Source organism: Coregonus clupeaformis, unplaced genomic scaffold, assembly GCF_020615455.1.
Source record: "Coregonus clupeaformis isolate EN_2021a unplaced genomic scaffold, ASM2061545v1 scaf6499, whole genome shotgun sequence".
NCBI lineage: Eukaryota > Metazoa > Chordata > Actinopteri > Salmoniformes > Salmonidae > Coregonus > Coregonus clupeaformis.
The window spans coordinates 1-10,675 of record NW_025539953.1 but is presented as its reverse complement, the minus strand read 5'-3'; the positions used below and the strand labels follow the sequence as shown (position 1 = coordinate 10,675).

Here is a 10,675-nt window from a genome sequence, read left to right as displayed (position 1 = left end):
AACAAGAATGGTTTTGTGTAATCTGGGGCTGCTAGAGCCGAAGCTGACTGCATTTCCTTTTTCATTGTTTCAAATGCAGTTAATGCATCACTGTTCCATTTTCAGGCTTGCTTTAAGATTTAGTAGTCCTGCTTCTTTCATGATTTCTCGCAGAGGAGCTGTTTTGACCGCAGATACTCCTCTATCAGTCTGAGCTGAATCGTCATTCTAAGAACGTCATCATCTGAGCCACTGTTTGAGGGAGTGGTGCCTTGCTGATTCCTTCCAGTTGCCCTGGTGCCATTGCCTTTGTTCCTTGTGCAATTGTCCTTCCTAGATATTCAACTTGAGATTGGCAGTACTGAAGTTTTGTTTCGACACCTTGTGTCCTCCTTCTGCCAGTGTGCTTTAAAACCTTCATAGAATCAGCATGACATTGTTCTAAGGAGGAAGCGCAGATCAACAAATCATCCACATACTGGATCAATGTTCCTTCAAGTGTTAGATCTTCTAGGTCTGTTCTTAACACCTGGTTGAATACATGAGGAGAATGCTTGAATCCTGTGGCGTCCGGTATGTGTACTGCTTACCTTTGTAGGTAAATGCAAACAAGTGTCTGCATTCTTCCACCAGGGGCACACTAAATAATGCTCCACACAGATCACTGTGAAGTACTTGGCTTCTGGAGGAACATTGGTGAGTAGCGTGTGGGGGTTTGGTACATCAGCAGGCCAATCCTGTACTATGTCATTTATGGCCCTTAAATCATGTACCAGTCTCCACTTTTTTCCCATCTGCTTTAAGGACCGACAACAAGGTGTATTACAACAACTTTGTGTTTCTATCAGTACTCCTGCTTTTATCAGTCCCTCAATTGTGGCTTTGATCCCCTCTTTCTGCTTCAGGTTTCATATGGAGGAGGAGGAGGAATTCATCATGCGAGTCTGGCACAGCTCACTCTTGCCCTGAAGGACTGCCGTCACCGGAGGCGATGGTGGGGCCACAGTGCTGCACAGAGATCTTAAGCCCGCCAATATCTTCCTGGATGTCAAGCAGAATGTCAAGCTTGGTGACTTTGGTCTTGCACGAATCCTGAACCATGATACCAGTTTCGCTAAGACTTTGATCGGGACCCCGTGACTACATGTCTCCTGAACAAATGAATCGCATGTCCTAAGCAATGAGAAATCAGATATTTGGTCCCTGGGGTGCTTGTTGTACGAACTCTGTGCCTTATCTCGCCCCTCCTTTCACGGCTTATAACCAAAAAGAGCTGGCAGAGAAGATCCAGAGGGAAAAGTTTAGGAGAATCCCCTACCCGGGTATTCAGAGGAGCTGAATACACTCCTGTCTAGAATGCTCCATTTAAAGGACTACCTGAGGCCCTCAGTTGAGTCCATTCTCCAGAACAGCCTGTTGGTGGACCTGGTTGCCGATGAGCAGAGGCGGGCGCGAGGCAAGACACCGGAGGAGGTCGGCCGATCCAGGAGAAACCAAAGCCTGTAGAGTCTTCAACCCACTCCTACCATTGCAGTACTGAGGCTGAAGGAGCGGGTGCTATGGCACAGGGAGAAGGCCCTGAAGGAGCGCGAGGAGAGGCTCGAGCAGCGGGAGCAGGAGCTTTGTGTTCGTGAGAGACTATCAAATGAGAAGCTTGCCAGAGCGGAGAGTTTGTTGAAGAGCTACAACTTGGTGAAACAGCAGAAGGCCCTGCCACCGCTCTCTTCCAATGAAATGGATGAGGAGACGAAACGTCTCCCCTGGAAAGAAGGTCCATTTTGCCGGAGAAAGCAAAGAGAACCAGAGGCCCGATCAGAAGCAGAGTGTGAAGAGCCAGGAGCTGAGGCTGAAGAAGAGGCTGCAGGCAGCCAACATGCGGGCCCAGACCCTGGGGGGGAGGTGAGCAGGCACTAGCCAGCTGAAGAGCTGGCAGATCCTAGGCATCCGCTCAGCCCCCAAAGCGTCTGCTGCATAGGGCTTGTCTATCAGTGTCATGTGGATGGATGACTAGATAGTTGTCTTAGGTGTGTCCCAGAAGTTGCAGGCTCTGCTTTAGTGTTCCTGACTAACATTAGAGAGTTTCAGAGCTATTGAAGCTAGCGATCCATACCCTTTAGAGAAAATATGTAGCTTTAATTTATTTGTATTATGGTGAGTGATTTGTACTGTGGTGAAATTGCCAAATTTTGGATGCCAGATATCTGTTTTTAGTGGTGTTTGTGTTTTTTTCAACCTTAACATTTCAAATGTCTTGTTGATACACAGAATTGCACTGAAGTTATGATTTGTGAATGTGATTTATAACCACTATGTACATACTGTATGGTGGCATGAAATATTTTAAAGGGCAATGTTAGTCGTCATCCTGAAGATGTATAAATAGATGTACACTCCCACATACACTTCTCTTCTGGAAATATGTAAATGTTTTGCAAATATGATATTGGGATGGGTTGGCAAACTTTTGAGGCTGTTGTTTTCTGTTAAAAACAGGCACTGGTGACCTTCAACAAATGTCTGTTTTGGGCAGGTCCACTTTCTGTTTAACTGTCAACTGATTGACCTTTGTCCTTAATGATTTATTGTTCCTTTGCCCCTTGAATTGTCTCCTATTCATCTAAAATTGGCATCATGTACTTTATTTTGGTTTTGGCAGTATAAAAATATATATAATAATGTATGCACTCGGCCAGTAAGTCGCTCTGGATAAGAGAGTCTGTTAAATGACTCAAAAAAATATATATGATATTGAGCCCTCCAAGGGGGCTTAACACCTGGCTTTGTTTTGACAAACACAGGACTTGCTGATTTTACCAATCCAACATCTGTATCATGTTGTGACCATACCTCGTGATGTATGTTTTTCTCTATTTCCTGTTTTTCTGGTTCTCAACTTCTGTTGCTTCCCTAACTGCGTTAACTGTTGAGATGTAACTTCCCACTTCCCTTGGGTCCCCAGTCATTATTGTAGTATGATGTATCTTGATTGAGGCTTTATCTTTTGAATGATAAATCAGTGGATTTTTCTGTCTTGTTCCATTGAATTGTTTTTGCTTGCTTCATCATGGGTCCCAAATACTTAGCCTTCATTCCCTTGTTCACTAACAAGGTAATGTGGGGACAACTTCAGAAACATTGTACCATTTTGCCACAAAGTCTGAGCCATCCATGTCCATCACATCCATTGCTGCTCCTTGTTTTCCTATAATTATGTGACTGAGACATTATAGATACTGATTTCCCATTTGTATTTAACAACCACAGTTGCTCTAAAAAAGATCATCACGGTAAGGATCGTATTGCATGGTGCAGTGATATTCTGACTTTCCTCTTTCTGCTTCGGTATCTGAGCCTGAATAAACCTACCCCATTTTTTGACTACTCTATCTACTTCTGTCTCAATACCCCCTAACCAATAAACATTTGCTGTATCCTGTTTCATTACCATTTGTAAGTTTAGCCCTGCCTTGTCTATGATTACCCCTTCGGAGGAACATCGAATTTGTATACCCATTTTGCATAGGGCATCTCTTCCCAATAGATTGACAGGAGTGTGTTCTGATATGGCCCCCTGGAGTGACTGCAGCCATCATTCCTGCTTCAAGTCGTAGGTGCTGTTACTGGGCCTGGATTTTCTTCTTCCCCTCTGTTTGTGAGTTCTTCCAATTGGAGTTGGGTCAATTTTCTCTGAATGTCTCTCCCCTGCTCCATAAGTCTCTGGCCTTCATCCTTTCAGTGTTTTTCTACTGCATGTATCACATGGTCACATAATTATTTGTGTGTTTTTGAGGGTTAGTCCCACCATCATCCTCCCCAGCCTGCTTCTCTCACTGACTGGGGCATGGCCTCTATTACTGAGTTTCGGAATAGAGTTGTCATCAGTGGGTCCCCTTCTGGATCTCGTTCTGTTTCCAAGCTCCATCGTTTCAGCTGTTCATGTAGATAGGCAGCTGGATTCTCAGTCTCTCCCAGTGTCCCCCCTTTCAGTGACTTGGGGTCAATTCTCGCGGGGTATTCCAGTCTTAGTGCTTGCCGGACTTCAGGGCGGTGTGAGTCAAAGTCCATCCCATCTCCTTGTGGGTCCACTCACATCTCTTCTCAATTCGCTGTTCCCCAGTATATCTTCAATTTTTGCCTTTTCCTACCACCCTTGCTCAGCAGAGCCTTCAGATCCCCCACAGCCAGCAGTTTCCCCATGGTTTGTTCCTCAAAAATCCTTATCCATTTTCCTGCCCCCTCATGCAAATCTGGCAGACGGGCAACCAATCCTTCCAGGTCCTGCGATCCCCATGGAACATAGTGAGCCTGGGTACGTTTTATTATGAATCGGATATTGTCCCTTGTATTTTTCAGGTCTTCTCAATGTTTTCCTATTCCTCAATTTTTTTTTCTTCCCTTACGCCTTGATTGCAATCTCCCCATATTTCAGCTGCTGCCCTTCTTCCTCCTCTAGATCTCTGCCTGTCCCGTCTTACCTCACTCTGCTCCTGTCTGAGCCCTCTCACCTCCACCGGGTTACCACCTTAATGTGTTTCCACTATCTTCCACTCTGCTCATCTCTCTCTCTCTCTACTCAGCCTAACTAGCTCCACCTGTCCCTGCTCTGCTCGGCTCTAATTACTCTGCCAGCTGGCGCTGCATTACCCACTAACCTCTCCCATTTTAAAGTCCTGTCTTTCAGCTCTCCCTTTGTCAGATCGTCTGCAAAGCTCACACCCCCAGGAACCTGTGTGCTCGCTTCTGGCTCACCCTTGTTTTGTGACCCCCGGACCTGCCTGATTCTTGGATACTCTTCTGCCCCAGGAAAACCAGACCTGCTTTCTGCCATTACGACTCCTGACTACTCTTCGACCCCGGTAACTCTGACCGCCTTCTGCCTTGCTACAACGTATTTGGATTTCCCTTGAACTGTACTTCTGCCTTGTTTCATCTCGCCCCGTTGTGTCTGTGTTTCCTCCCCCCAGGACTTCTGGGACCACCAACCACCGGGCGTCCATCGGACGATCGCTGCCTTTGCCCCCTGGGGGGCACAGACCCAGCACATTGGACGGGATAACCCCTGGACCTTCACTCACTCCCTACTTCCCACTTTTCTAAGTTTTAATAAACTTTCTGGTGTGTACGCAATTGTGGTCCTCTTGTCGTCTGTCTGAACCGTGACAGGAGTACGATCTGACCATCATGGACTCAGCGCACACTTCCTCCCGACATGGAAACCGAAGAACCTGAGCAACCCACCGCCATGCTACGCCTGGAACACACTGAGAGAGAGCTGAGCGCATGATGACGACATCACACCTCTCTGCTTCAGGGTCGGCCACCAACAGCATCAGCAGTTCCAGCAGCACCAGCAGCAAATTCCCAGCAGCAGCAAACAACAACTCGCCAGGATCATCCAACTCCTCACAACCTTACCCCAGCCAGTCTGCCCACCAGCCCTGCCTCCGAGTTACCTGCCCGGTCATTGCAGCCGCGGCCCGAACCCAAGATTGGAAACCCCGAGCGGTTCAACGGCGATTCTACCCAGGTCGGCCATTCCTGACTAGCTGCGACTTCAGTTCTCCTTGCCCAAGGACCTTCACCACACGGAGGGGGCTAGGGTCGGGTATGCCATCACTCACCTGACGGGCCGAAAGCTCGACTCTGGGAACAGCAGAGTTCGAACGTCAAACCCCCGCAGATGTGCAACCTTCGACCTGTTTGCTGAGGAGATGCTGAAGGTGTTGACCTGGATTCACCAACCGCAAGAGGCGTCTCGTGAACTGTTCAGTATTCGAAGCAAGGCAGACGTACAGTCGCAGACCATTCCAAATCAACTTCGAACCTGGCAAGACGGAGTTCTTGGAACACACCATCGTTGGTGGACGCGTTCTTCCATAGCTTGGCTGACTATATCAGGCGAGTTGGTCTCCCATGAACTGCCTTCCACTCTTGATGAAGCCATCGCACTGACTGTCCGGATCGACAGGGAAGCGGATACAGACCCGTCGTCGTGAGAGGGCGCGCGCAATCCACCAACTCACCGGCATTCGGAGAGATCCGAGCCGGGCTCCTGTCAGCTACTGCCACTCACCCAAGTCAGCTTGATCAGTCTGAGCCTGTCGGAGATTGGGCGAGCCTCTCTCACTCCTGCAGAGCGCCAAGCGCGCCTTCACCTCAAACCTCTGCCTCTATTGTGGAGGTGGTGGACATCGTGTGGAACCTGCGCCTTTAAAGCTGAAGCTCACCGGGCTGGGAGTCCGGTTGAGCTCAGTGACCATCCAGTCCTCCGACCGCAAAGCTCCACTTGCTGCAAGTTCACCTCCACCTCTCTGACTCAACTCACACCCTGGCTGCTCTGTGGTGGATTCTGGCGCGGCCAACATAATGTCAAGCTGGCACGCCAACTGGGACTGGAGAACCTCCGTTTGACACACTCTATTCCTGCCCGGGCACTGGACGGACACGCACTCGGATCGAGTCACTCATGTCCGCGGCCCCGGTCTTGATGGGTCTGTCCGGAAATCCATCAAGAAACTATCCAGTTTCACCTGCTCCCCTCTCCAGGCCACCCCTCATCCTGGGTTACCCATGGCTCCGGCGCACAACCCTCTGCTCGACTGGGTGACCGGGGTGATCGGGAGTGGGGAGGGAGGGACTGCCACCGAACCTGCCTGCTTGCTGCCGCACCTTACCCCCTCGGCCAGTACCTACTAACTCCGCCTCCTGACCTCTCCCATGTCCCAGAATGCTACCATGGTCTCAGAGAAGTGTTTAACAAAGCAAGAGCCACATCTCTGCCCCCTCACCGACCGGGTACGACTGTGCCATCGACCTCCTCCCTGGGAACAGCCCCTCCAAGGGGCCGTCTTTATTCGTTGTCTGCTCCTGGAAAGAAGGATCCACTGGAGGACTACATCAATGACTCTCTGTCACAGGATTGATCCGGTTCATCTTCATCTCCGGCTGGTGCTGGCTTCTTCTTTTGTGGGGAAGAGGGACGGATCTCCTCGCCCCTGCATCGACTACAGGGGACTCAACGACATCACAGTGAAAAACCGTTACCCTCTCCCTCTGCTCACCTCTGCTTTTGAGTTGCTCCAGGAGCCACTGTTTCTACCAAGTTGGATCTCAGAAACGCTTACCACCTAGTGCGGATCCGGGAGGGGAGATGAATGGAAGACCGCATTCAATACACCAACAGGCCACTACGAGTATCTGGTTATGCCTTTTGGCCTCACCAATGCTCCTGCGTGTTCCAGGCTCCACAGTGAATGATGTACTGCGGGACATGTTAAACAAGTTTGTCTTCGTTTACCTGGATGACATCTTAATCTACTCCAGAAACCTGTCTGAACACACCCGGCCATGTCCAGCAAGTCCTTCATGTCGTCTTCTGGAGAAATTCCCTCTACGCCAAGGCAGAGAAATGTGAGTTTCACAGTCAAGACAGTGGCCTTCCTAGGGTACATAGTGGCAGAGGGAAGTATCCAAATGGATCCTGCCAAAGTACTCAGCAGTCACTTCTAATGGCCAGTTCTGGGAGAACAGAAAGAAGCTGCAACAGTTTCTGGGGTTTGCTAACTTATAGAAAGTTTATCCGGAACTACAGTACCGTTGCTACCCCTCTCCTGCTCTAACCAGCACCAAGCAACCCTTCACCTGGACCCCAGCAGCCGACAAGGCCTTCAGTACCCTCAAGGTAAGATTCACCTCCGCCCCATCCTCCAGATGCCTGACGTGGACCGGCAATTCATGGTGGAGGTGGACGCCTCGGATGTGGGAGTTGGTAGCTGTGATTTCTCAGTGGGCTGCGGAGGATAGGAAGCTCCATCCCTGTGCCTTTTTCTCCGTGGTTGTCCTCCTCTGGAGTGCAATTACGAGCATAGGGAACCGAGAGCTGCTGGCTGTGAAGCTTGCCTTGGAGGAGTGGCGTCACTGGCTGGAGGGGTCCACCATTCCATTTCTGTTTGGACCGATCATAAGAACTTGAACATCCGTACGTGCCAAACGGTTGAACTCAGGCAGTCCCGCTGGGCCCTGTTCTTCACCAGGTTAATTTCACTCTGTCATACCGGCCTGGATCACGCAACACCAAGCCAGACGCCCTCTCCGTCAATTCCCCAGAAGGATGACAACCCCCTCAAGGATCCTGTGTCGATTCTGCCCAAGTCCCTGCATCGTAGCAGCTCTTGACCTGGGCTGTTGAGGAACAGGTGCTGGAAGCTCTCCGTAGCCATCCCGTTCCCAGCACTTGCCCAGCTGACCGCCTTTGCCACCCCGAAAACCTAAGGTCCCAGGTCGTTCAGTGGGGACCTGACTCCCGCCTAGCTTGTCACCCTGGCTCCACCCGCAGACCTTACAACCTGCTCGCCCAGAGGTTCTGGTGGCCGGCGCTTCTGAGAAAGGATGTGCGGGAATTCGTCCAAGCCTGCTCGCCCCATCTGCAACCAACACTTTAAGTCGTCCCTGCCAGCCCCCAGCCGGATTGCTGCAGCCCCTGCCTGTGCCCAGACGTCCCTGGTCTCACATCGCCCTTGACTTTGTCACGGGGCTGCCCCCTTCAAGGGGCAAGACCGTCATTCTCACACATGGTTGACCGATTCAGCAAGATGGCACACTTCATTCCCCTCCCCAAGCTCCCAACCGCTAAGGAGACCGCCCAGGGTGGTCCTGGAACACGTCTTCCGGATCACCGGACTGCCAAAAGGATGTAGTTTCTGACCGTGGTCCACATTCTCCTCGCTTTTTGGAAGGGTTCTGTCACCTGGCTGGGAGCCACAGTCAGTCTGACTTCCGATTCCATCCCCAATCCAATGGCAGTCAGAGCGGGGCAAATCCGGAACTCGAGAAGGCACTGCGATGCATGACTTCCACTCAACCCCCCTTTACTTGGTCGCAGCAATTGACATGGGTGGGAGTACGCACACAATTCTCTGACCTGCTCTGCCATCGGTATGTCCCCTTTCCAATGTGTTTATGGATACCAGCCCCCCTCTATTTGCCAGTCAGAAGGGGAGGTTACTTGCCCATCTGCACTTCTGCGTTTTGCCCGTCTGATGTCGCGCCTCGCACCTGGTCACAGGCCCGAGCCACACTTCTCAGATCCGTTGCCAGCTACACTACCCGAGCCAACTGGGCCGAGAATCCCTGCTCCCACCTACCATGTTGGTCAAAGGGTGTGGTTGTCGTTCAAGAGAACCTGCCACTCAGGGTGGAGTCGCAGAAGTTGGCACCTCGGTTCATTGGCCCATTCCTATCATGGTGAGTGATTAGCCCAACAAGCTGTCCGGCTCCAACTGCCTAATTCCACGAGGGTGCACCCCACTTTCCATGTGTCTAAGATTAAGCCTCATTCATGAGAGTCCGCTGGTCCCTGCTGCGCCTTGTCCTCCTCCTCCACAGCTCGTCGATGGTGGTCTGGTTTACACCGGTCCCGCCCTGCTTCGGTCCAGACGGAGGGGTAGGGGTCTCCAGTACCTCATTGACTGGGAGGGCTGGTGGACCTGAGGAAAGGACCTGGGTGCCAGCTAGTCGGATTGTGGATAGGACTTCATCACCGCCTTCCACCAACGGCATCCTGATCAACCTGCAATCCGTAGGGGCCGCCCCCGAGGGATCCCTAACCGTCCTGCCCGCTGGCTCACCTGTCCTGTGTGCCCTGATCCCTGTCTCGGGACCTGTCCCATCTCCCCGACCACGGCCCTCCCGGCTTCCTCCGAGGATGAGGGCGTTGCTCGGACCGTTCGGAGGAGTTCTAGCCCTCCTAAATCCGGCTCCCTCCTCCCGCCCGGCGTGGTAAGTTGCTCTTGGGACTTCCTGGGGCATTCGCCCGGGGGTTCTGTCATGAGCCCTCTCACCTCCACCGGGTTACCACTTAGCAATGTGTTTCCACTACTCTTCCACTCTGTATCTCTCTCTCTCTACTCAGCCTAACTATCCACAATCCCATGCTCTATGGGCTCTAATTACTCTGCTTCAGCTGCGATTACACCACTAACCTCTCCCATTTAAAGTCCTGTCTTTCAGCTCTCCTTTGTCAGATCGTCTGCCAAGCTCACACCCGGAACCTGTGTGCTCGCGCTTCTGGCTCACCCTTGTTTTGCTTGACCCCGGATACTGCCTGATTCTTGGATACTCTTTTCTGCCCCAGGAAAACCAGACCTGCTTTCTGCCATTCACGACTCCTGACTACTCTTCACCCCGGCAACTCTGACCAGCCTTCTGCCTTGCTACAACGTATTTGGATTTCCCTTGAACTGTCACTTCTGCCTTGTACTTCACATCCAGCCCCGTTGTCTGTAAGTTTCCTCCCCAGGACTTCTGGACCACCAACCACCGGCGTCACGGACGCCCATCGCCCTCTTGGGGGGACTGAGACCCAGCACATTGGACGGGATAACCCCTGGAGCCTTCACTCACTCCCTACTTCCCTTTTCCCTTAAGTTTTAATAAACTTTCTGGTGTGTAGCAATTTTGGTCCTCTTGTCGTCTGTCTGAACCGTGACAGCTCCCTCTCTACTTCTTCCTTTCTCTCAATATTCAATATTCTCCTGTCCATTTCTTTCTCTATTAGTTTGTTTGTTAAGCTTCAATATCTGCCATTTCTTTCTGGATTTCAATCACCTACACACTTTCTAAGCTTAACTTGTATCGGGCTCCTCTTTCTCTGATTCACTTCCCGACACAGAAGAGAGCATTATTATACTGGATTTCG

At 51.1% G+C, this 10,675-nt stretch overlaps 1 pseudogene; it reads left to right on the top strand.

The window, feature by feature from the left end:
• The first annotated feature begins 950 nt into the window (after positions 1–950).
• Positions 951–1,878, top strand: LOC121535715 (annotated as a pseudogene).
• The last annotated feature ends 8,797 nt before the right edge of the window (positions 1,879–10,675 follow it).